At 39.9% G+C, this 22,958-nt stretch overlaps 1 protein-coding gene across 1 annotated transcript in view; it reads right to left on the reverse strand.

Annotated features, from left to right (window-relative positions):
* The window catches only part of MTUS2 (microtubule associated scaffold protein 2), a 507,586-nt gene that overhangs the window by 64,623 nt on the left and 420,005 nt on the right, over positions 1-22,958 (reverse strand). The gene's annotated exons all lie outside the window — the stretch shown is intronic.

The raw sequence follows: 22,958 nt of genomic DNA on the forward strand, positions 1-22,958 counted from the left end.
AAAGTCTTAGCGGACTGGATCTTTCTGGACGATTTGTAATTTTTCAAAAAGTTCAAAATCAAAAAGGGACAGGGGTGGGAGCGAAGGGTTTTTTTTTTTAATTTCAAAAGAAACGTGGTATTTAAAAATATGTTTAATCCTGAGAGAGATGCAAATATTTATGAAATTAACTTTATACTTCCTGATATCTCAGGGGAGAAATCCTGAAATGTACTGTCTGCAGAAGTATACAATTACATTTTTGCCCATTAAATTTACCTAAGACTGGAAGCAGACAATAGTTAAAATTAGATAATCTTACTAACTTGAGAGTTTTCCAAGACGATTTTAATTGAGTAGCACAGGCGACTTAGATTTGCTTGTAGAGAGGTCAAGGATATTTGGTGATTAAATAACAACAGACCAGAATGTTTGTCCTAAACTTGAAAGAATAAACTCAAATCTTTCTTTAGCACTAACAGGTAAACTGGTATAGTTCTTTAGGCTGTTTCTATTAAAATTTTAAATGTACATACACTTTGACCCAACAGATCGACTTCTATCCTACAGTAACACATATATACGAGAGTGTATGCATAAGGATATTCAGTTTAGCATCATTTGTAACAGCATAAAAATGGGAACACCCTCGATATCTAGCCCCTTTCCAGTGTATGGAAACTTTTATGAAAAATGAAGCAGAACTATACACACATATGCGTTTGTATATGTCTACAATAAATCTGTTGGAAAAAATCCCACCGTTCATCCAACAGCAGCTGATCCTTGGGGAATGGAAAATGGGGGTGAGGGAGTGAATTTCCACTGTTTACCATCTTGCCAGAATGTATTACTTTTATTGTTTTCAGACAAAGTGTATCAGGGGAAGGCAGTGACCACCGCCTGGGCTCTTTGATGTCAGGAGGTACACAGGTGCCTCCCTCTCACACAGGCTTGCCCTCTCTGGCAGTGAGCTCAGGCAGACCTCTCGGAGAGAGAAGAGCTGACAGGACCTTGAGCTTCAACCTGGTCTGAGAGCTGTTGCTGGAGGCTTTTGACACCATGGGAGAAAAACCTGATATTGCAAGAAGCGATGCCTTGGTACACCCATGTTCATAGCAGCACTGATCACAAACCAAGACACTTGGGGAGCAACCCAAGTGTCCATCGATGGATGAATGGATAAACAAAATGTACCCATCCATACAACGCAATATTATTATGCCTTAAAAAAGAAGGAAATCCTGTCACGTGCTACAACGGCTGAGCCTTGAAGACCTTACGCTACGTGAAATAAGCCAGTCACAAAAAGACAAATACGGTATGATCCTACTTACATGAGGTCCCTAGAGTCGTCGAATTCCTAGACACAGAACGGTGGTTGCCAGGGGCTGTGGGAAAGGCGGGAATGGGGAGATACTTAATGGGGACAGAGCTTCAGTTTTGCAAGATGGAAAGAGCTCTAGAGGCTGGAGCCTCATAATGTGACTGCACTGAATGGTACTGAACTGTACACTTAAGTGGCTGAAGTGGTAAATGTTATGTCATGTGCATTTTACGACAGATAAAAATAAAGAAGTGGTGGCGTGCATTCCCCTGGGCGTAGGCGGTCCTTGCACAGTAAGTTTCTGATCAAGTGAAGACAGAGCAAAGCCTCTCTTGTGGGTGGAGCAGCAGGGCAGGGGGGCTCTAAGAAGCTGGCGTCTCCCAGCATGGCCATGTGCAGAAGGCTTTCTTCGGGCAGAACTGCTTTTCTGCACCTGAGGACACGGTTTCCTTCTAAATTAGGATTTAGATTGCACCGTCCTAGAAAATGACTGCTTGTTCTTGTGCGAGGTCTGAGCATGCTTGCTCCCGCTGCTGCCCACAGGAGAGAGGGTGAGAGGCGAGGCTCCCCAAAGAAAGATGGATTCAGCTTCTCTTCCTGTGCACAGAGGGCGCCAAGGGGCCCGGGACTGGCTGTGCTCAAATCGCACACATAGTGAGATCTCAGAGCAAACAACCCAGATTTTGAGAAATGTACCAGTGTCCTAGAGTTACGCCGTCTTTATTTGGTCAGTGAAAAAACTTCAAATGTACTCAAAAACAGAGGGATAAATATGAAGGACCTTCATATACCCAGTTTCAACAGTTACCAAGATTTTGGCACATATGTTACATCTATCCCTTTTTTATTTAAACTTTTTTTTTTCATATGTCCATCACCCAGATTCAGCAATTATCAAGATTTGAAACTTTATTTTCACTTGTCCCTTTTCTTTCTTTGTTTTTTTTGTTAAAGTATTTTAAAGTCAAGCCCTACATATTTTAGTACGCATTGCTGAAAATTCTGAGCATTTTTACATAATCACAATGCTGTTAAAACCGCGAACAAAATTTACAATATATCCTTGCATCTAACACTTAGTCTGTAATAACATTTCCCTGGCTTCTCTGAAACAAAATTATTTTACAGTTGCTTTTCTTGACCCAAACTAGGTTCACATATTACATTAGGTGTTAAGTCTCCTAGGCCTCTCTTATCAACCAGTAGGGTCCACCCTCCCCTTCCTATCTCCCTGCCGCCATTGATTTGTTCAGAAACTGGGTTGGTTGGCTTATAGAATGTCCCACATTCTGGACTTGCCTCTTTGCTTCCTTGTAATGTCATTTCCCTTGTTCCTACAACCCTGTAAATAAAATTTAGTTCTTGAGGCTGGATGAGATTCGAGGTTGAATGTACCTGGGCAACAATACCTCGGATGTGATACTGTGGGCATGACCCTGCAACCCATCGGGAAGCACACAATGACTGGGGGTTCCATCGTCAGTGAATCAGACGTGATGGCTTCATCTCTTCCATCATAAAGTTCCCCATCATCAGCTCATCTAATGCTTTCGTTAATGATGGTTACCCGAATCGACTATTTCATCAGGAGTTACAACATGATGTTCTGACTCTATCATCCTTTGGCATTTCTTGGCTAGAACTTTTACATAAGAAAAGAAGTTTTCTTTATCAACTAGGGCGATTTCAATTCCCAGCAATACAGGTTGTACAGGAAAGATGGGATAAATGCTTACTCCTTTCCCTTTAAGTGCCAATTTTCTGAATAAAGACTTGGGGTTGTAATGGTACCCAATGAGGTTATTTGCTTTCTCTCACTTCTTCCAAACATCATTATAAATTCATGTTTTTATGTTAATATACACAATGTGTTTTAATCGATTGCATTTATTACCCTTTTTAGATGCTCAGTTTATCTCATCTCTGACCAATGGGAGCACCTTCTTAATGGCCCCTGTGTCCTTTTGACACAACTCATTCGTCTCCCTTTCTTGCTTTCTGACATAACACAGTATCTTAGGCTCACCTGGGATGTTTCCTGCTACAGATCTGGGACCAGCCATCCCTCCCCTCCAGGTGCCCTGGTTCCTTCTAGTTGGGGGTGGGAGTTACACATCACAAATCCCGTGTTGTTCATTGTCTTTTGAGGGCCACCTGTTTGGACCGAGATTTCCCTTGAAGGAAGTGGTCCTTCCCTCAGACAAAACGTCCTTGGAAGATGTCACGAAGAAATCAGGATGGGGCCTTAGGATGGAATGAGACAGTAACAGCTCCTTCTCTTGGGGCCTTTAGATGAGAAAAAGTGCTCAATGAAACTCACTTTGAGGGAGATCAACTGGCCTATACAACATGCCCAAGCCAAGGGCCGGCATAGGAATTTTCTAAAGAGTCCCCCAAATGCATGGATATCTGAAGAAAAGGCTAAACTTCTTGAAGGCATAGAGGATGGGGGATTAGACTACTGTAATTTAGCACAAAGGAAGCTGTGACCTCGCAGCCTGATGAAATCTGGGACATTTTAGTTCCTAATATTTAAAAAAAGCTTGAGATGCATTTTACTCCCGGTATATTTTTTTTTGCATGGGAGTAGGAACAAACATTCAGAAAAGTTATAAGAAGGTCTATTGGGATACCTCTTCAGAGAAAACCTCATAAACACGTGATGTTTTAGAGCGATAAATAATGATGAACATTAACTGATCACTAGCAGATGCCAGGCACCGTGCTTAGGGCTCACATGCAAACAGCTCATGTAACCCTCACAGAGCAACGCGAAATCAGCCCTATTATCGTCTTCATTTCACAGATGAGGAAAATGAGGCTCAGAGATCGGACATCCTGCCATGCAAACATCAAGCGAGGAAAAGATGGAGTGGGGTCCTGAACTCAGATCTGACTCAGAGGCTGTGTCTTTACCACTGTGCTTTTATCTGTAAGGCCTACATAATTGTAAGTCTGTGTTATAATCTGGATGAGGGATGTGAGTATATAAAAATATAAAAGAAATTCAAACATACTTATGAAATTGCCCCACATTTTCAGAATCTGGAGCAAGAGCCTCTACTGTAGTGTGTGTGTTTTTTTTTTTTAAGGTACATTTACAAACCAATGTACGAATAACTTCAAACTGACACAGTAGAAACCTTGGGCATAAGTCAACGTTAAAATAGTCAGTTTTATGATTCTTGTTTCTCTGTCTTCCTTGAACTTGGAGTTCCTGACCTATCCCCCAGCCCCAATCACCCATCAGACACAAGGCTCCCTCGGCTCAAACCCGACTGCGCTGTCCCATCAGTGCCACTTCACCTCTTCTGCCTGATCCTTCCACTGGAGTGAATTTTCTCCTTCTCTCTGATTTCATGTCATTGTGTGTACTTGCTGTTGCTTATGACATTCTGCTCCATGTAATCGTAACTGTTTACATCTGCCTTCCCCAAAATATCCTGCCCCCTTGCTGTGCCTCCCTCAGTTCACACCCACGGCACCAGCAGTCTGCCTTGGGACTTGGTCTCCATGACCACTGCCTCAAGTGACGTGGGAAGGACCTCGCAGGAGTGGAACTCAGTGATGGTGGCTTCCTGGCAGAAGCGTTTTGTTGTTTCGTGCAGTTTGTCAGCCATGGGCCATGTGCAGGAGGTCAACGAGATCAGAACTGTATGTCTGTCTCACTACTTATTTCAAAAGAAAAACCATGAAAAACGATCATGAGACAGCCTCTTACAGACTGTCAAGGCAACCACCTGTTTATTGTGGTTCCGCCGTCCATGCCCCTCCTGTCTCCATGCATCTAAAATATGGGCTGCAGCTCTTGCGCTGGATTTCAGCAAAGGGGATGCCAGGAAAATATGCACAGCATTTACCAGACACAAGCCATCTAGAGATTTTAATGAGGTGGGAACGGGCTGGAAAGGGAAAATATGAAACAGAAATTTTGAAACTGGAAGTAATTGATGGTTACGATCATTTGCATACAGACAATAGATGCTCTGAAACACCTTTGATGTAATAACCAGGATCTAGAATATTAAGGGTATTAAAAAAAAAGAAACAAATGACATATATACTATTCTGTTCTTAGATACTTGTCAAAAGAGCTGTCACTTTTCTGTAATACCCAAGTAGGAAGGCTGCTATTTAGGTATGACAATCTTTTTTGTTTTTAATCTGTTAGTCTTTGACAGTACCTTTATTTTTTCTCCTTTTAAGTCAGTGACTAGGATGACTGCAGGAGAGGTATCCTCCTTAAGTTTCTGCATTATATTCAGAAGAGCTGTCTACTCTTGTAAGAGCCGTGAAATTCAAAATGACCTTTACTAGCTGGATAAATAGGCTGGACAAGACTGGATAACTGATAGAATCAGATACAGAGATGGGCAACAGCTGGCAAAGCTGCAAAGTGCATCTGTCTATTTGACATACATTAGATAAGAAGGGTGGTCACTGTGGACCACAAGCTGAATATCAGTCAGCAGTGCGACTGACTGGCCATTGTAAAGAAAGGGTGAAAGGACTTGGACACTGGGATGGTGTCTGTGACCAATCTAGGTGTCTGTCCCAGTGCCCTAACCCTTCCTACTATACTGTGATGAAACAGTAGCCTCTCCAAGAACAGACGGGATCACTGCAGGGATGGGAGTGATGTGTAGCTCACTGAACTCGGCATATGGCTTCTTACTTTTGTTAAGACTAGTCCCCAGCACCTCAGTTAGGTGAAGGTTTTCCCAGAAACCTCTACTCTTCCTTTGTAGCACCTCTCACCATGGCAATCAAACAGTTCTCTGACCTGTCTGTTGGCCTTCCTGTATAAGGTCACCAGCTCTGAGAGAGCCTCTAAGGACATGACAGCATCCTTATCACTCAGCACAGCACCAGGCACACAGCAAGTACCGGTACATGTTCAATAAATACTTTAAACGTTGAGCAGACTCACCCTAGTTAAAGTTGGAGAACTTCAAGACATAGAGACCTGCTAATAGGGAACAACACAGCTGTTGCTCTAATGTTTGGTGGGGGGTGTTTATGACCCCGGCAGGACATTAATCCTCAGGCCCAACTGCATAGATATCATAAAGCAGAGACAGAGAAACCGCTCTGACATCCGCCTGGACCTTTCTTTCGATTTGCAGCTCTGAAGAAGTACAAGACATTAAGCGTGCCACTGTGCGTTGTTATCTTTACTACCTAAGCGTGGGAGAAAGCTGACTCTCCCAACCGCCCTACTATTTTCCTCTTTCTCTTTTTCCACTGATGAGAAGACCCTGGCCATTTATCTGTGTAGGTCTGTCGCTAAACGTTATCAGCAACGCTCACTGTAGATTGCCACATGGCCTCCAACCAACGGCTCCATAGCTTCTACTCTACATCATATGCCCAGATTCTCAAATATGCTACCACTTCAGGGAAGGAAATGGTAGGTGCCTCACAACTAGTGATTATACCTGATGTTTGCAAAAAGTCTGCACTTGCAGTGAAGGTCACCACAATTCTTTGAAAATAATATAATGAACTCTAATCCTACATACAGTCCAGCAGCAAATCCTGTCAGCTCTCCCTGAAAAATAGCCCAAGAATCTGACCACCTCTTACACCTCTGCTATTGATTGAATTTTGAAATGGAAGAAAAAGACAGTGATCTCAAAAATGAAGATTAAATTACAAAGTACTCAAAGCAAGATAAATTAAAATGAAAATTTAATAAAAGGCACTTTAAAAGGCAGAAAAGCAAACAAGAAAATAAAAATGAGAAAAAGAAAGAATTAAAAAAGGGCCATGGAGAAAATACAGGAAATGAAAAACAGATAAAGAGGGATTAATACTCATATTATTAGACTCCTGAAGAGAAAAAACAAAATAATGGAACAGGTATGATATTTAAAAAACATACTGTAGGACAGGAATAAAGATGCAGATGTAGAGAATGGACTTGAGGACACAGGGAGGGGGAAGGGTAAGCTGAGACAAAATGAGAGAGTGGCATGGACATATATACACTACCAAATGTAAAACAGATAGCTAGTGGGAAGCAGCCTCATAGCACAGGGAGATCGGCTTGGTGCTTTGTGACCACCTAGAGGGGTGGGATAGGGAGGGTGGGGGGGAGACACAAGAGGGAGGAGATATATGTATACGTACAGCTGATTCCCTTTGTTATAAAGCAGAAACAAACACACCACTGTAAAGCAATTATACTCCAATAAAGATGTTAAAAAAAAATACTGTAAGAAAGCTTTTCAGAGAATTGAATCTTCATTTTGAAAAAACGCACTGGGTACCTGGGAAAAGTAGCCCAGATTTAAACAACACTAAGATGTTTAACTTCTACTAAGTCTGTTAGAATTTAGAGATTAGAAAAAAAATCAAGATCTCTAGGCAAAAAGATCACCTAATTACAAAGGCAGAAATGTTAGATATTCAAAGTAAGACAACAATGGAGCAGTATTTAAAGACGAACAAAGAACAACTTAATGAAAGAACATATAAAACAAGGACTTTCTAAAAAGTCAAGCTCCCCAAGTATCAAGGCTATAGAGAAAGTTTAAAACACAAGGACATAGGGAATTTTGTACCTATGAGTCTTTCTGAAGGAATAGCCTAGAGTTTGTGTGTCATTCAACTGAGAGATGACTGGGAAATTTTCATCAAAAGGACTGACGTAAGGATTTATGCACAGAATTGTAGATCTAAGACAAAACCAAATGTGAGTATGAGGATGGAAGACTAATGTACAAATTCTATATGTCGTGACAACTAAAAAGAAATAATGCAACTAAAAAACTAGTAAGAAAGAAAACTAGGAAGAAGAAAACTAGAAAATAGGAAGAGGATAAAGAAAGTAAGTTAAGCTCCTTGGCTGCTGTGAAGGCAATAGGTAGGAGTTAAAGGATACAATTAAAAACTGGCAAACCAGATGGTCAAAGGTTAGATAAGAAAACAGGACTGGGAACACTGAAAAAGGTGTAAGTGTAAAGGTAACCACTAAAATAAAAATAAAATGTTCCTAAATTCCATTCTTTAACATTAAAGGGCAAAGAATATACAGCTTTAGAAAAAGAAACACATCAATAGAACATAATAGATGTAATTATAAAACATTATGATAGGATTGAGACCAAACATATCAGCCATATCAATGTGTGTAATGGGCTAATTTCACCAATTATAAGAAAAAGATTCTCAATTCAGCTCACAACGTAAGACCCAACTATATGCTATATTCATGTGATATACAAAACAAAATGATATAGCAAGGCAAAATACAAATGGATGGATAAAGGTATTCCAGGAAAATGAAAACAATAAGAAAGCAGAAGCAGCAATCTTGATATCTAACAAATAAGAATTCAAGCCTAAAAGTGTTAAACACAGCAAAGAAGGGCACCTTTTAATGCTAAAAGCCAAATTTACAATGAAAATAAAATACTTATGAATATCTATGCTCCAAATAACAAAGTAACCAACTTTATGAAGCAGATTTACCACTCTCAGTTCAAGACAGATCAAGTGGATAAACAAAGCAGAGCAGAATCAATTAGGTAGGCCTTTTGGATATATACTGAACTTTATATTTTGATAATTTAAGCAAATATATCTTGTCAAGAGCCTTTGAACCATGCATAAAAACTGATCATAAAGAAACATCAGTAAGTTCCATGAATGAGAAATATTACAAGCAATACTCTGATCACAGTGCAATAAAAGTAGAGATTATTAACCAATGAAATGAGAAGAGAAATCATTAATCAAAACTAAAAACAGGGCTTCCCTGGTGGCGCAGTGGTTGAGAGTCCGCCTGCCAATGCAGGGGACATGGGTTTGTGCCCCAGTCCGGGAAATCCGACATGCCACAGAGCGGCTGGGCCCATTAGCCGTGGCCACTGAGCCTGCGCGTCCGGAGGCTGTGCTCCACAATGGAAGAGGCCACAACAGTGAGAGGCCCACGTACCACAAAAAAAAAAAAAACCCAGAACTAAAAACAATCCCATTAAACAACTCTTGGGTGAAAGAGAAAATACAAATTGAAATTTTTTAAAGTTTTAAAAACCACTAAAAACAAACCACCAAACCCCTAACACATGGGATACATTTAAAGCAGTTATGAGAGGACAACTCATAGCTGGAAATGCTTTCATAAGTGAAAAATAAAGGATGCAAATAAATGACTTATATACCTAGCTGAAAAAACTGGAAAACAACAACAAAGTAAACCAAAAGAAAGCACTGGGAATGAAAGAGTAAAGGCAAAAGCAGAAATTAATGAAGTAGAGAATAGGAAACCAGTAGATTTAATTGAAAGAAATTAACAAAATTGCAAGCCACTAGCTAACTTGAGCAAGGAAAAAGAGAGAATGTACAAACAAGAAATGACAAGAAGAAACAGAAACAAGAATTTAAAGTTGTAACAGGCCGCTATACAAATAAATTTGAAATCCTTTATTAAATGGATACTTTTCTAAAGAAACAAAGATAACCAAAATTGAGCCCATCAGAAAAAGTTTAAACAGAGCAAATTTACACAGATTAAAGAACTAACACACACACAAAAACAACAGGCCCAGATATTTTCACCGTGGTCTTCTATCAAACCTTCAAAGATCTGACTGTTCCGGTGTTCTATAAATTGATCTAGAGCACTGAAGATTGTGGCAGGCAGAATAATGCCTCCCTTCGCCAGAAAGATGTCTATGTCAGAATCCCCAGAACTTATGACTGTGTTATGCTCCAGGGCAAGGAGGAATTAAAGTTGCAGGCAGAATTAAGGTTGCTAATCAGCTGACCTTAAAACAGGGAGATTATCCTGGATTATCCAGAAGACCCAAAGTAATCACAGGCACTTCTAAAGGTGGGAGAGGGAGGTAGGAGAGTCAATGTCAGAGAAACGTGATAAGAGAAAAACCACTGCTGGCTCTGAAGGTGGAAGACCGTGAACTGAGGATTAGAGGCAGCCTCTAGAAGCTGGTACAGGCAAGACAGTGGATTTTCCTTTAGAACCCCCAGAAATGAATGCAGCCTGCATTCAATCTTAGCTCAGGGGGACCCACTCTGGACTTCTGACTTTTACAACAATTAGATAACAAATCTGTTTTATTTTAAAGCACTAAGTTTGTGGTGATCTGTTACAGCAGCAAATAGAAAACTGGCTCAAAATACTCATGCAAAAATAAAGGAAAATTTCCAAATTCTTTTAATAAATTGAGTATTTTGATACCTAAACCTGATGAAGACTCCAAAGAAAGTAGAAAAAAACTTGCCGATCATCGTCACTCGTGAATATTGATACAAAAGGACTGAAAAAAAATATTAGCAAACAGAATCCAATAGCATATAAAGAAAATAATACACCATGACCAGTTCAGATTTATTCCAATAATTTAAGGTCATTTCAATATTAGGAAATCAATATTGATAGATCACAGAGAAAAAATATAATTATCTCCATAGATGCTGAAAGAAACCTTTGACAAAAATTCAATACCCATTCCTGTTAACAGCACTCAAGAAAATAGGAATTGAAGGACCCTTTCTTGACATGATAAAACACCTTAACACGGGCTTCCCTGGTGGCGCAGTGGTTGAGGGTCCGCCTGCCGATGCAGGGGACACGGGTTCGTGCCCCGGTCTGGGAAGATCCCACATGCCGCAGAGCGGCTGGGCCCGTGAGCCACAGCCACTGAGCCTGCGCGTCCGGAGCCTGTGCTCCGCAACGGGAGAGGCCACAACAGTGAGAGGCCCGCGTACCGCAAAAAAAAAAACCAAAAAACAAAACTTAGATAACGAGCACATACTTGTCATTAAATAATTCCTTATACTTTTCTGTATGTTTGGAGTACCTCACATGCGTAAGAACCTCACTTGTAGCAAGACATTCTCCAGTGTCACGGCAAACCTGCAGAGGTGACGATTCTGCTCTCTCACTACTAAATATGCCAAGTCTTTTCTGAAAGGTTTTATAAGTCACTTATACTCTGCAGGATTAAAATACAGAACCTCAGAAGCTAACTTTTTTGGGTGGGCTGTGCTATGTAATTTGGGTTTCTGTTCCAATAAATAAGAAACAGTATTAAACTGGACACTTTCATTTAAAAATTTTTGATGCTTATAAAATTTCTGAAAGCCCTTACCCTCAGGACTTCCATGGAGGCACAGTGGATAAGACTCCGTGCTCCCAATGCAGGGGACCCGGGTTCGATCCCTGGTCAGGGAACTAGATCCCACGTACATGCTGCAACTAAGAGTTCGCACGCCACAACTAAGGAGCCTGCGGGCTGCAACTAAGGAGCCAGTGAGCCACAACTAAGGGCCCTGGAGCCACAACTAAGGAGCCTGCTTGCTGCAACTAGGACCTGGCCCAACCGAACAAATAAATAAATATTAAAAGCCCTCACCCTCATATTTGGATAATAAAGTCAAGAACAGGTTGTCAATATGATTTAAAGCTGAAAAAATCTGTCGGGATTCTGATAAGATTATTTAAGAAGCAAATCAAAAGGCTTAAGCCATAGCTATTTAACATGATTATAAGTGCTGATTACTCAAATGAAATTAATCACAAATTCCGCCAAGAACATTAAACTACTCCTCAGTGGCAAAAAAAACAGGCACTTTTCCTCCGTCATTGACTATAGGCTGGATTATTTTATTTTCCTGAAAATACGAAAAACAATTGAAGATTTACTGGTCAGTATTTAAAAAAGATAAAAAATTTAGTTCCACAATCAATATAGCAATGGTGAACAACAAGAAAAGCTTCTTGAAGCTTAGTAACTCAATGTAACATTTAAAAAACAAAACTTGCTATTACTGAATCTCCAGTGACCTCTTATTTGGAGTTAAGTAAGGATTCCAGGAGATTGGGCAGAAAGATTTCAGGAAGGCAGAAGGAAACCCAGATTTCGCGTTTATCAGAAGTTTAGCTACAGGCACAACTTTGAGCACATCTCCCTTTTGGTGACCGGACAGCTATTTGCTTTGCACATTCTGATTTGTCATGAAGACAAGTCCCAAGGGAAAAAGAATGAAGCACATCTTTTTTCTACCCAACCTCTTCCCCTTCCTCATTCTGTCCATGATGTAGGTTTAAAGTCTAGAGGTGGTTCAGGGAGTCTGATAGGACACGGGGCTGACTCAGGCATTAGCACAGAATTGAATGTATCAGTTCGGTGGTCTCTGTCTGGGGTAAGTAAGCCAGGGAAGCCTCCTGTGGCTCCAAGGACAATGTTAAAATGGGATTTCTGTGGAAAGAAAGAAAGCCAGGGAGGCAGGCAGGGGACAGGTAATGGCCTAGACTCTCAAATCAAGGAGCTTGGCTCTATTTTGTTGACCCTGTGACCCTGGAGGGCTGCTGGAAGGTTCTTAATAGGGAAGGGACATGGTGACTGGTATTTCAGGTAGCTCCTTCTCAAGCAATCAAGACTTGAGACAGGTGAAGTACTAGATAGACTGACTGTGGATGGAGTGTCCTGGAGAGACAAGATAAATAGATGTAAGAAAAGTATATAGATGTAAGTATACATATTCATGAGAAAAAACTGGAGAGAATAAGGCAAGGAGGGTGTATCAGTCCAGGTTCTCCAGAGAAAAAGAACCAACAGATATATACATATCTCCAATTACATATCCTATATATATGCATCTGCACAGTTACATAGAAAATGTATGATATGTATATGTATATGCGTGTGTATATACATATGCATATGTATATATACATATGTTTTAAATATAAGAAGAGATTTATTTTGAGGAATTGGTTGATGCAGTCATGGAGGCTGAGAAGTCTCACAGTCAGCTGCCTGCAAGCTGGAGTCCCAGGAGAGCAGATGGTGTAGCTCCCAAACTGAGTTCAAAGGCCTAAGCCAGTGGTGCAGGTCCAGTTGGAAAGCGGGCTTACTCAAGACCAAGGAATAGCCCATGTTTCAGATCGAGTCTGAAGGCACGAAAAAGCCAATGTGCCAGCTTGAAGGCAGTTAGGCAAAAGAATGCTCTCTTACTCAGCCTTTTTGAGTAAAAGTCTGTTCTGGATCAACTGATTGGATGTGGCCCACCCTTAGCGGACAGGGCAATCTGCTGTATTCAGTCTACCATTTCAAATGTTAATCTCATCCATAAACATCCTCACACATACACCAAGATAACGTCTGAACAAATGCCTGGGCACCCCATGGCCTAGTCAAGGTGACACGTGGAATTAACCAACAGAGAAGACTACCAGTTTCCTAGTTTAGGTGATGGTGGTGCCAAAATGAAATAGAGTGAACAAGGGTAGGAGAATGTATTACAGGAAGCCCAGGAACACTGTTTGAGATCTGCTGAATTGATGTTCTTGGCAGCTGGGCGGAAACAAGCAGGAAGCTGGATGTACACATTGGGATGCTCAGGGCTAGAGTCTGGGCAGCCCTTAGTAGTAACCTAGTAACCAGGACAGGATAGTCCAGGGATGGGATAAAACAGAGGAGCTCAGTTTAAAAAGAAAGAGAGAGAAGAAATGGTAAGAAGTGGTAGAAAACAAGGAAAATCAGAAGAGTGTGATATCAGAGGCTAAGGAAGTGAAGTTTCTAGAATTAAGGCACAACCAAAATGATCAGCAAAGAGAGTCAAGTTGGGGATTGTAAAATACCCTTTACCACCGGCAACTCGGACATCATTGGGGATGCCCTCCATGAATGCAGCACCCACAGGAAGCTGATTAAGATGGGTGAAGGAGCAGAAAGATTAGACCACAGATAGAGAGGGGGCATGACAGGAGCTGTACCTCAGGGCGAAGAGCATGTTTATAGGGTGAGAGGGGTCAGGAAGGAAGGAGGAACTAAAGAAGTAAGTAGGGAGGGTGGCTGATGAGCAAAGCCCCCAGAGTAGAGGCCAGGGATTATAATCAAGAGCACAAGCCTGTGTGCATGGGGTCAAGAGGTGGGGGGAGAAGACACCGAACTTGAATCAGACGAAGGCGCTACTCATCCTGAGACTGGTGAGAAACAAGGGAGGAGTAACAGAGAGGCACGTTTGCAGGAGAGCAGGGGTGGGAGAAAGTGAGGGAGAGCGTGCTTACTAGTCTTATTCTTCATGACGAAGAAGGTTTTCTGCTAAGAAGGGGAAATAGGTTTTTCATTTAAGATGGTAGCTTGAGGACATGCATCTAACTCCCTGCCCTCCCTCCCAAAGCTGAGCTTTAAGTTTATGGGCATTTATTGGAAAGAAATACAGAGAAGTGAAAAACAATATCACAGACCAACTTCATAGAAGACTGGAATACACAGGAGACAAAACAGCTCTGGGTGGCTCGATAATACGACTATTCAAGGGGCTGCCCCAGTGATCGTCTCATCCTTCAGTAACAGGTGTTCCCTGCTTCCCACACTTGCAACTCTGCCATACGCATGATTCAGCTCTTCCTATATTTTGTATTTGCTTTACTGCAGCCGATGCCCACTATTACCTCTAAATGCTTTTCTTTATCACGTGCTTTATGCTTACTCATACTGCCTCTTGGCTTTTGCTCACTGCTTTCTCTTTTTCAGCTTCTTGACTCCACTACCCTGCGGATTCTATTGCTGTATCTCAAAACAAAATCCCTAAGAGACAGGCTCTGACTGGTTCAAGCAGACACTCTCCAGGACAAAACATGCCACTGGGCAGAGTTCTTGTCTGTTGATGGTCAAATTTGTCGGGGCCAAGGTGCTGGGGTTTGGGTACCCAGCACAGTGACATAATCAAAAGGCACTCACATATCATTGGTGATTCTTATATAGGTGGCTGTGGGCGGAAAGTTGAGAGGAGGAACAAACCCATGCACACATTTCATATTCAGAAAGGTACAGTACCAATACGAAAAACGTATGGATATTGACACAGACATATGTGCGTGTGTGCACACGCGCGCGCGCACACACACACAACTTAATTCCTGAATAAATGAGGTAATACCATTTTTTGCTCTTGATTAAATGATCCTATATTGTAAAGATGTCAATTCTTTTCCAATTAATCTCCAAATCCGGGGCAATTAAAATTTTAATCCCAATGAGCCTTTTTTTCTTTTAAACTTGACAAGTTGTTTTAATAATTCAACTGAAAGAGAAAAATACCTGAGAATAGCCATGAAATTTTTTTTAAATAATGATGAGGAAATGCTTGATATCTCTATCTCTATCAACTAAACTACAGTAATTAAAACAGTTTGGTCTGGCCCAGGTAAGTTGATCAATGGAACAAAAGGAGGCAGAAACAGAACAATGTACCTTTTGGAACTCATAATATAATAAAGGTGGCATTTCAAATCCATGGGAAGAAACGGAGTATCCATCAGTGGTGTTAAGACAATAGACTACTTACGTGGAAAAACAAAAAGGTGAACCCACTACCTCAAATCACATACCAAAGCAAATTTCATATGGATTTAAGATCTAAAGATTGAAATTAAAACTATCACGGTATTGGTGGCAAATATATATGAGTATCATTATCATCTTGGGGATGGAAGGTCTTCCTAAGTATGAAATCAAACCCATAAGACATAAAGGGAATAGTCATAGACCTGACTACAGAGCAAAGCAATCTTATATATGTTAAAAGACAGCATAACCAAGTAAAAAGAAATCTACAGATCAAAGAAAATTTTTGCAATGCTTATGACAGATAAAATGCTAACGTCTCTAATATATAATTTATCATAAATCAACATGCAAAAGACAAACAACCAAAGGGAAAAAAAGATAAGTAGGAGATGTGGAAAGTGGGCTTGTCCCATCTCTTCTGAGTAATAGCAAAGAGCATAAGATCTGAAATTTTACAAATGATACCCAGGCCCACTCTGCTAAAGCACCAGGTGCACCTCTGAACTGCTATGCATACTATATCCTAGGGAGAGGGTCTGTTTAACTCGTAGGAATGAATCACTAATGATGACGGTTCAGCATTAACTCTGGCCATTGTTGACAAAGGGCCATCCTACGACCCTCTATTCAGTCCATGGAAGAAAAAAGGCCAGATTTCAGAGATTCCAGGAGAGATCACTATCGTCTCTGATTAGAGATTAGGTCTTTTCAGTTTCTTAAACATATGCCGCAGTAATAACATCACACAATCTCCTCTTTTCCAGAACCTTGGGTCTTTATCACTTCATCATTTCTGTGCCACTCAGGGATGTTCTTAAGGTCTCAATCAATTCATAAGCTCTTCCAAGGCAGTCTGTATCCTTATTTCTTCTTTATTGCCTCCCACTGTTTTACTGGGGTTCTTCCTTCATTCCTCATTAAGTGCTGACTGCTTGTAACACATCCATTTCCAGACATAAAATCTCTTCTTCCAAATCAGACCTTCTTTCTGAGATTATTTTTTCTCATTTTTGTTATTTGTAAGTTCCTTTAATGAGAGTCTGTAGGCGGGTAAATCTTTTTTTTTTTTTTAACATTTTTTACTGGAGTATAATTCCTTTACAATGTGTGTTAGTTTCTGCTGTACAACAAAGTGAATCAGCTCTATGCATACGTATATCCCCATATCCCCTCCCTCTTGTATCTCCCTTCCAACCTGCCTATCCCACACCTCCAGGGGGTCACAAAGCACCGAGCTGATCTCCCTGTGCTATGCGACTGCTTCCCACTAGCTATCTATTACACATTTGGTAGTGTATGTATGTCAATGCCACTCTCTCACTTCTTCCCGGCTTACCCTTCCCTCTCCCCGTGTCCTCAAGTCCATTCTCCACATCTGCGTCTTTATTCCTGTCCTGCCCCTAGGTTCATCAGAACCATTTTTTTTTTTTAGATTCCATATATATGTGTTAGCATATGGTATTTGTTTTTCTCTTTCTGACTTACTTCACTCTGTATGACAGACTCTAGGTCCATCCAACTCACTACAAACAACTCAATTTCGTTTCTTTTTATGGCTGAGTAATATTCCATTGTATATATGTGCCACATCTTCTTTATCCATTCATCTGTCGATGGACACTCAGGATGCTTCCATGTCCTGGCTATTGTAAGTAGTGCTGCAATGAACATTGTGGTACATGTCTCTTTTTGAATTATGGTTTTCTCAGGGTATATGCCCAGCAGTGGGATTGCTGGGTCATATGGTAGTTCTACTTTTAGTTTTTTAAGGGACCTCCATACCGTTCTCCATAGTGGCTGTATCAATTTACATTCCCACCAACAGTGCAAGAGGGTGCCCTTTCTCCACACCCTCTCCAGCATTTACTCTTTGTAGATTTTTTAATGATGGCCATTCTGACCGGTGTGAGGTGGTACCTCATTGTAGTTTTGATTTGTATTTCTCTAATGGTTAGTGATGTTCAGCATCCTTTCATGTGCTTGTTGGCAGTCTGTATATCTTCTTTGGAGAAATGTCTATTTAGGTCTTCTGCCCATTTTTGGATTGGGTTGTTTGTTTTTTTGTTATTGAGCTGCATGAGCTGCTTGTATATTTTGGAGATTAAACCTATGTCAGTTGCTTGGTTTGCAAATATTTTCTCCCATTCTGAGGGCTGTCTAATTTCATTCTTTTACAGGGAGCTGTCCAGTTTTTCCAGCACCACTTATTAAAGAGGCTGTGTTTTCTCCATTGTATATACTCTTGCCTCTTTTATCAAAGATAAGGTGACCATATATGCGTAGGTTTATCTCTGGGCTTTCTATCCTGTTCCATTGATCTATATTTCTGTTTTTGTGCCAGTACCATACTGTCTTGATTACTGTAGATTTGTAGCATAGTTTGAAGTCAGGGAGCCTGATTCCTCCGGCTCCATTTTTCTTTCTCAAGATTGCTTTGGCTATTCGGGGTCTTTTGTGTGTCCATACAAATTGTGAAATTCTTTGCTCTTGTTCTGTGAAAAATGCCATTGGTTCTTTGATTGGGGTTGCACTGAATCTGTAGATTGCTTTGGGTAGTATAGTCATTTTCACAATGTTGATTCTTCCAATCGAAGAACATGGTATATCTCTCCATCTGTTTGTATTTCTTCAGTGTCTTATAGTTTTATGCATACAGGTCTTTTTTCTCCTTAGGTAGGTTTATTCCTAGGTATTTTATTCTTTTTGTTGCAATGGTAAATGGGAGTGTTTCCTTAATTTCTCTTTCAGATTTTTCGTCATTAGTGTATAGGAATGCAAGAGACTTCTGTGAATTAATTTTGTATCCTACTACTCTACCAAATTCATTGATTAGCTCTAGTAGTTTTCTGGTAGCATCTTTAGGATTCTCTATGTATAGTATCATGTCATCTGCAAACAGTGACAGTTTTACTTTTTCTTTTCCAATTTGGATTCCTTTTATTTATTTTTCTTCTCTGATTGCTGTGACTAAAACTTCCAAAACTATGTTGAATAATAGTAGTGAGAGTGGGCAACCTTGTCTTGTTCCTGATCTTAGAGGAAATGCTTTCAGTTTTTCACCACTGAGAATGATGTTGGCTGTGGGCTTATCATATATGACCTTTATTATGTTGAGGTAGGTTCTCTCTATGTCCACTTTCTGGAGAGTTTTTATGATAAATGGGTGTTGAATTTTGTCAAAAGCTTTTTCTGCATCTACTGAGATTATCATATGATTTTTCTCCTTCAGTTTGTTAATATGGTGTATCACATTGATTGATTTGCATATATTGAAGAATCCTTGCATTCCTGGGATAAAGCCCACTTGATCGTGGTGTATGATCCTTTTAATGTGCTGTTGGATTCTGTTTGCTAGTATTTTGTTGAGGATTTTTGCATCTAGGTTCATCAGAGATATTGGCCTGTAGTTTTCTTTTTTTGTGACATCTTTGTCTGGTTTTGGTATCACGGTGATGGTGGCTTCGTAGAATGAGCTTGGGAGTGTTCCTCCCTCTGCTATATTTTGGAAGAGTTTGAGAAGGATAGGTGTTAGCTCTTCTCTAATTGTTTGATAGAATTCGCCTGTGAAGCCATGTGGTCCTGGGCTTTTGTTTGTTGCAAGATTTTTAATCACAGTTTCAATTTCAGTGCTTGTGATTGGTCTGTTTATATTTTCTATTTCTTCCTGGTTCAGTCTCAGAAGGTGGTGCTTTTCTAAGAATTTGTCCATTTCTTCCAGGTTGTCTATTTTATTGGCATAGAGTTGCTTGTAGTAATCTCTCATGATCCTTTGTATTTCTGCAGTGTCAGTTGTTACTTCTCCTTTTTCATTTCTATTTCTGGTGATCTGAGTCTTCTCCCTTTTTTTCTTGATGAGTCTGGCTAATGCTTTATCAATTTTGTTTATCTTCTCAAAGAACCAGCTTTTAGATTTATTAATCTTTATAAATTGTTTCCTTCTTTTATTTTTCATTTATTTCTGATCTGATCTTTATGATTTCTTTCCTTCTGCTAACTTTGGGGTTCTGTTTGTTCTTCTTTATCTAATTGCTTTAGGTGTAAGGTTAGGTTGTTTATTTGAGATTTTTCTTGTTTCTTGAGGTAGGATTGTATTGCTATAAACTTCCCTCTTAGAACTGCTTTTGCTGCATCCCATAGGTTTGGGTTGTCCTATTCTCACTGTCATTTGTTTCTGGGTATTTTTTGATTTCCTCTTTGATTTCTTCAGCGATCTCTTGGTTATTTAGTAGTGTATTGCTTAGCCTCCATATGTTTGTATTTTTTACAGTTTTTTTTTACTGTAATTGATATCTAGTCTCATAGTGCTGTGGTTGGAGAAGATTCTTGATATGATTTCAATTTTCTTAAATTTACCAAGGCTTGATTTGTGACCCAAGATATGGTCTACCCTGGAGAATGTTCCACGTGCACTTGAGAAGAAGGTGTATTCTGTTGTTTTTGGATGGAATGTCCTATAAATATCAATGAAGCCCATCTTGTTTAATGTGTCATTTAAAGCTTGTGTTTCCTTATTTATTTTCATTTTGGTTGTTCTGTCCATTGGTGAAAGTGGGGTGTTAAAGTCCCCTCCTATGATTGTGTTACTGTCGATTTCCCCTTTTATGGCTGTTAGCATTTGCCTTATATATTGAGGTGCTCCTATGTTGGGTGCAAAAATATTTACATTTGTTATATCTTCTTCTTGGATCGATCCCTTGATCATTATGTAGTGTCCTTCTTTGTCTCCTGTAATAGTCTTTATTTTAAAGTCTATGTTGTCTGATATGAGAATTGCTACTCCAGCTTTCTTTGGTTTCCATTTGCATGGAATATCTTTTTCCATCCCCTCACTTTCAGTCTGTATGTGTCCCTAGGTCTGAAGTGGGTCTCTTGTAGACAGCGTATTTATGGGCCTTGTTTTTGTATCCATTCAGCCAGTCTATGTCTTTTGTTTGGAGCAGTTAATCCATTTACATTTAAGGTAATTATCAATATGTATGTTCCTATTATCATTTTCTTAATTGTTTTGGGTTTGTTTTTGTAGGTCTTTTGCTTCTCTTGTGTTTCCTGCCTAGAGAAGTTAAGGTTTTAATTTCTTCGTTGAACCTGAATGAGATCCTTGCTGAGTAATCTTGCTTGTAAGTTTTTCCCTTTCATCACTTTAAATATGTCCTTCCACTCCCTTCTGGCTTGCAGAGTTTCTGCTGAAACATCAGCTGTTAACCTTATGGGGATTCCCTTGTAGGTTATTTGTTGCTTTTACCTTGCTACTTTTGATTTTTTTTTTTGTATTTAATTTTTGATAGTTCGATTAATATATGTCTCGGTGTTTCTGTTTGGGTTTATCCTGTATGGGACTCTCTGCACTTCCTGGACTTGATTGACTATTTCCTTTCCCATGTTAGGGAAGTTTTTGTCTATAATCTCTTCAAATATTTTCTCAGACCCTTTCTTATTCTCTTCTTCTTCTGGGACCCCTATGATTCGAATGCTGGTGTGTTTAATGTTGTCCCAGAGTCTCTGAGACTGTCCTCAATTCTTTTCATTCTTTGTTCTTTATTCTGCTCCCTGGCACTTATTTCCACCATTCTATCTTCCAGCTCACTTATCCATTCTTCTGCCTCCGTTATTCTTCTATTGATTCCCTCTAGAGTATTTTTAATTTCAGTTATTGTGTTGTTCATCACTGTTTGTTTGCTCTTTTAGTTCTTCTAGATCCTTGTTAAATGTTTCTTGTATTTTCTCCATTCTGTTTCTGAGATTTTGGATCTTCTTTACTACCATTACTCTGAATTCTTTTTCAGGTAGGTTGCCTATTTTGTCTTCATTTATTTGGTCTTCTAGGTTTTACCTTGCTCCCTCGTCTGTAACATATTTTTTTGTTTGTTTGTTTTTGATGGCTGGGGCTGTATTCCTGTCTTACTGGTTGTTTGGCCTGAGGCATCCAGCACTGGCATTTGCAGGCAGTTGGATAGAGCCAGGTCTTGGTCCTGAGATGAGGACCTCTGGGAGGCCTCACTCTGATTAATTTTCCCTGAGGTCTGAGGTTCTCTGTTAGTCTAGCGGTTTGGACTCGGAGCTCCCACCACAGGAGCTCAGGCCCAACATCCAGCCTGGGAGCCAAGATCCCGCAAACTGGTCACTGGGGGTTCCTTCTGTCACCTTAGGTGTCCGTGGTGCCCCACTGGTGCCTGGTAGGGGCCCTAGCTGTGCGGAGACACGAATTCCATGTCCTCCTAGTCTGCCATCTTGAGTCCGCCCCCCCGGTAAATCTTGTTTGTTTAAAAATGTCCTTATTTTCTCCAAATTTTGGGAGTAAGTTTTATTAACATGGAATGCCAGCTATTTCTTCCCAGAACTTTATTCCACTGTTTTCTCTCCATTTTTGTTGCTATGGAGTTACTCCCCAGTTTGTGTTGCTCTTTTTGTAGATACTCCTTTTTTTTTTTTTTTGGTCCCTATGATTGCTATAAAAATCTTCTGTTTGTTTTTTGTGTTCTGCAATTATACCACACAGTATGTGCATGTGAATTTCTTTTTATTTATTTTGATTCATTGTTCTTTTTAAGTCTGAGGGTTCGTGTCATTTATTAATTCTGAAAAAAGTCTTGGTCATGATAGTTTTTAATGATGATTCTTCTAATTCTCTCTCTTCTTTCTTTCTGGAAGTCTCATTACATATGTCGGCCTATTTCATTCTTACCCCCACCACCCCATGTCTCTTAACCTTTGCTATTTTCCATTTCTTTGTCTTTGTCTTCCTGGGCTACATGCTGTAATTTCTTCAAATCTTCAATTTCATGAATTATCTCTTCTGTAGCCGAACCATAAAGTTTTAAATTTCAATTAATTATTTTTCAAGTTCGAGAATTTCTACTTGATTCTTTGGTGATTTTTTACAGTCTTTGAGTCATACTTTGGATTGACTCTCTTCTAAAACCCCATATTGCTTGTAGACCTTTTGAGGATGGCCGTTCTGACTGGTGTGAGGCGATATCGCATTGTAGTTTTGATTTGCATTTCTCTAATAATTAGCGCAGTTGAGCATCCTTTCATGTGCCTCTTGCCCATCTGTATGTCTTCTTTGGAAAAGTATCTATTTAGGTCTTCTGCTCATTTTTTGATTGGGTTGTTTGTTTTTTTGATATTGTGCCGCATGAGCTATTCGTAAATTTTGGAGATTAATCCCTTGTTGGTCTCATTGTTTGCAAACACTTTCTCCCATTCTGTGGGTTCTCTTTTCATTTTGTTTATGGTTTCCTTTGCTGTGCAAAAGCCTTTGAGTTTGATTAGGTCCCATTTGTTTATTTTTGTTTCCATTATTCTAGGAGGTGGATCCAAAAAGA

The sequence above is a fragment of the Monodon monoceros genome, unplaced genomic scaffold (assembly GCF_005190385.1).
Source record: "Monodon monoceros isolate NGI ecotype Baffin Bay Population unplaced genomic scaffold, NGI_Narwhal_1 Super_Scaffold_8, whole genome shotgun sequence".
NCBI lineage: Eukaryota > Metazoa > Chordata > Mammalia > Artiodactyla > Monodontidae > Monodon > Monodon monoceros.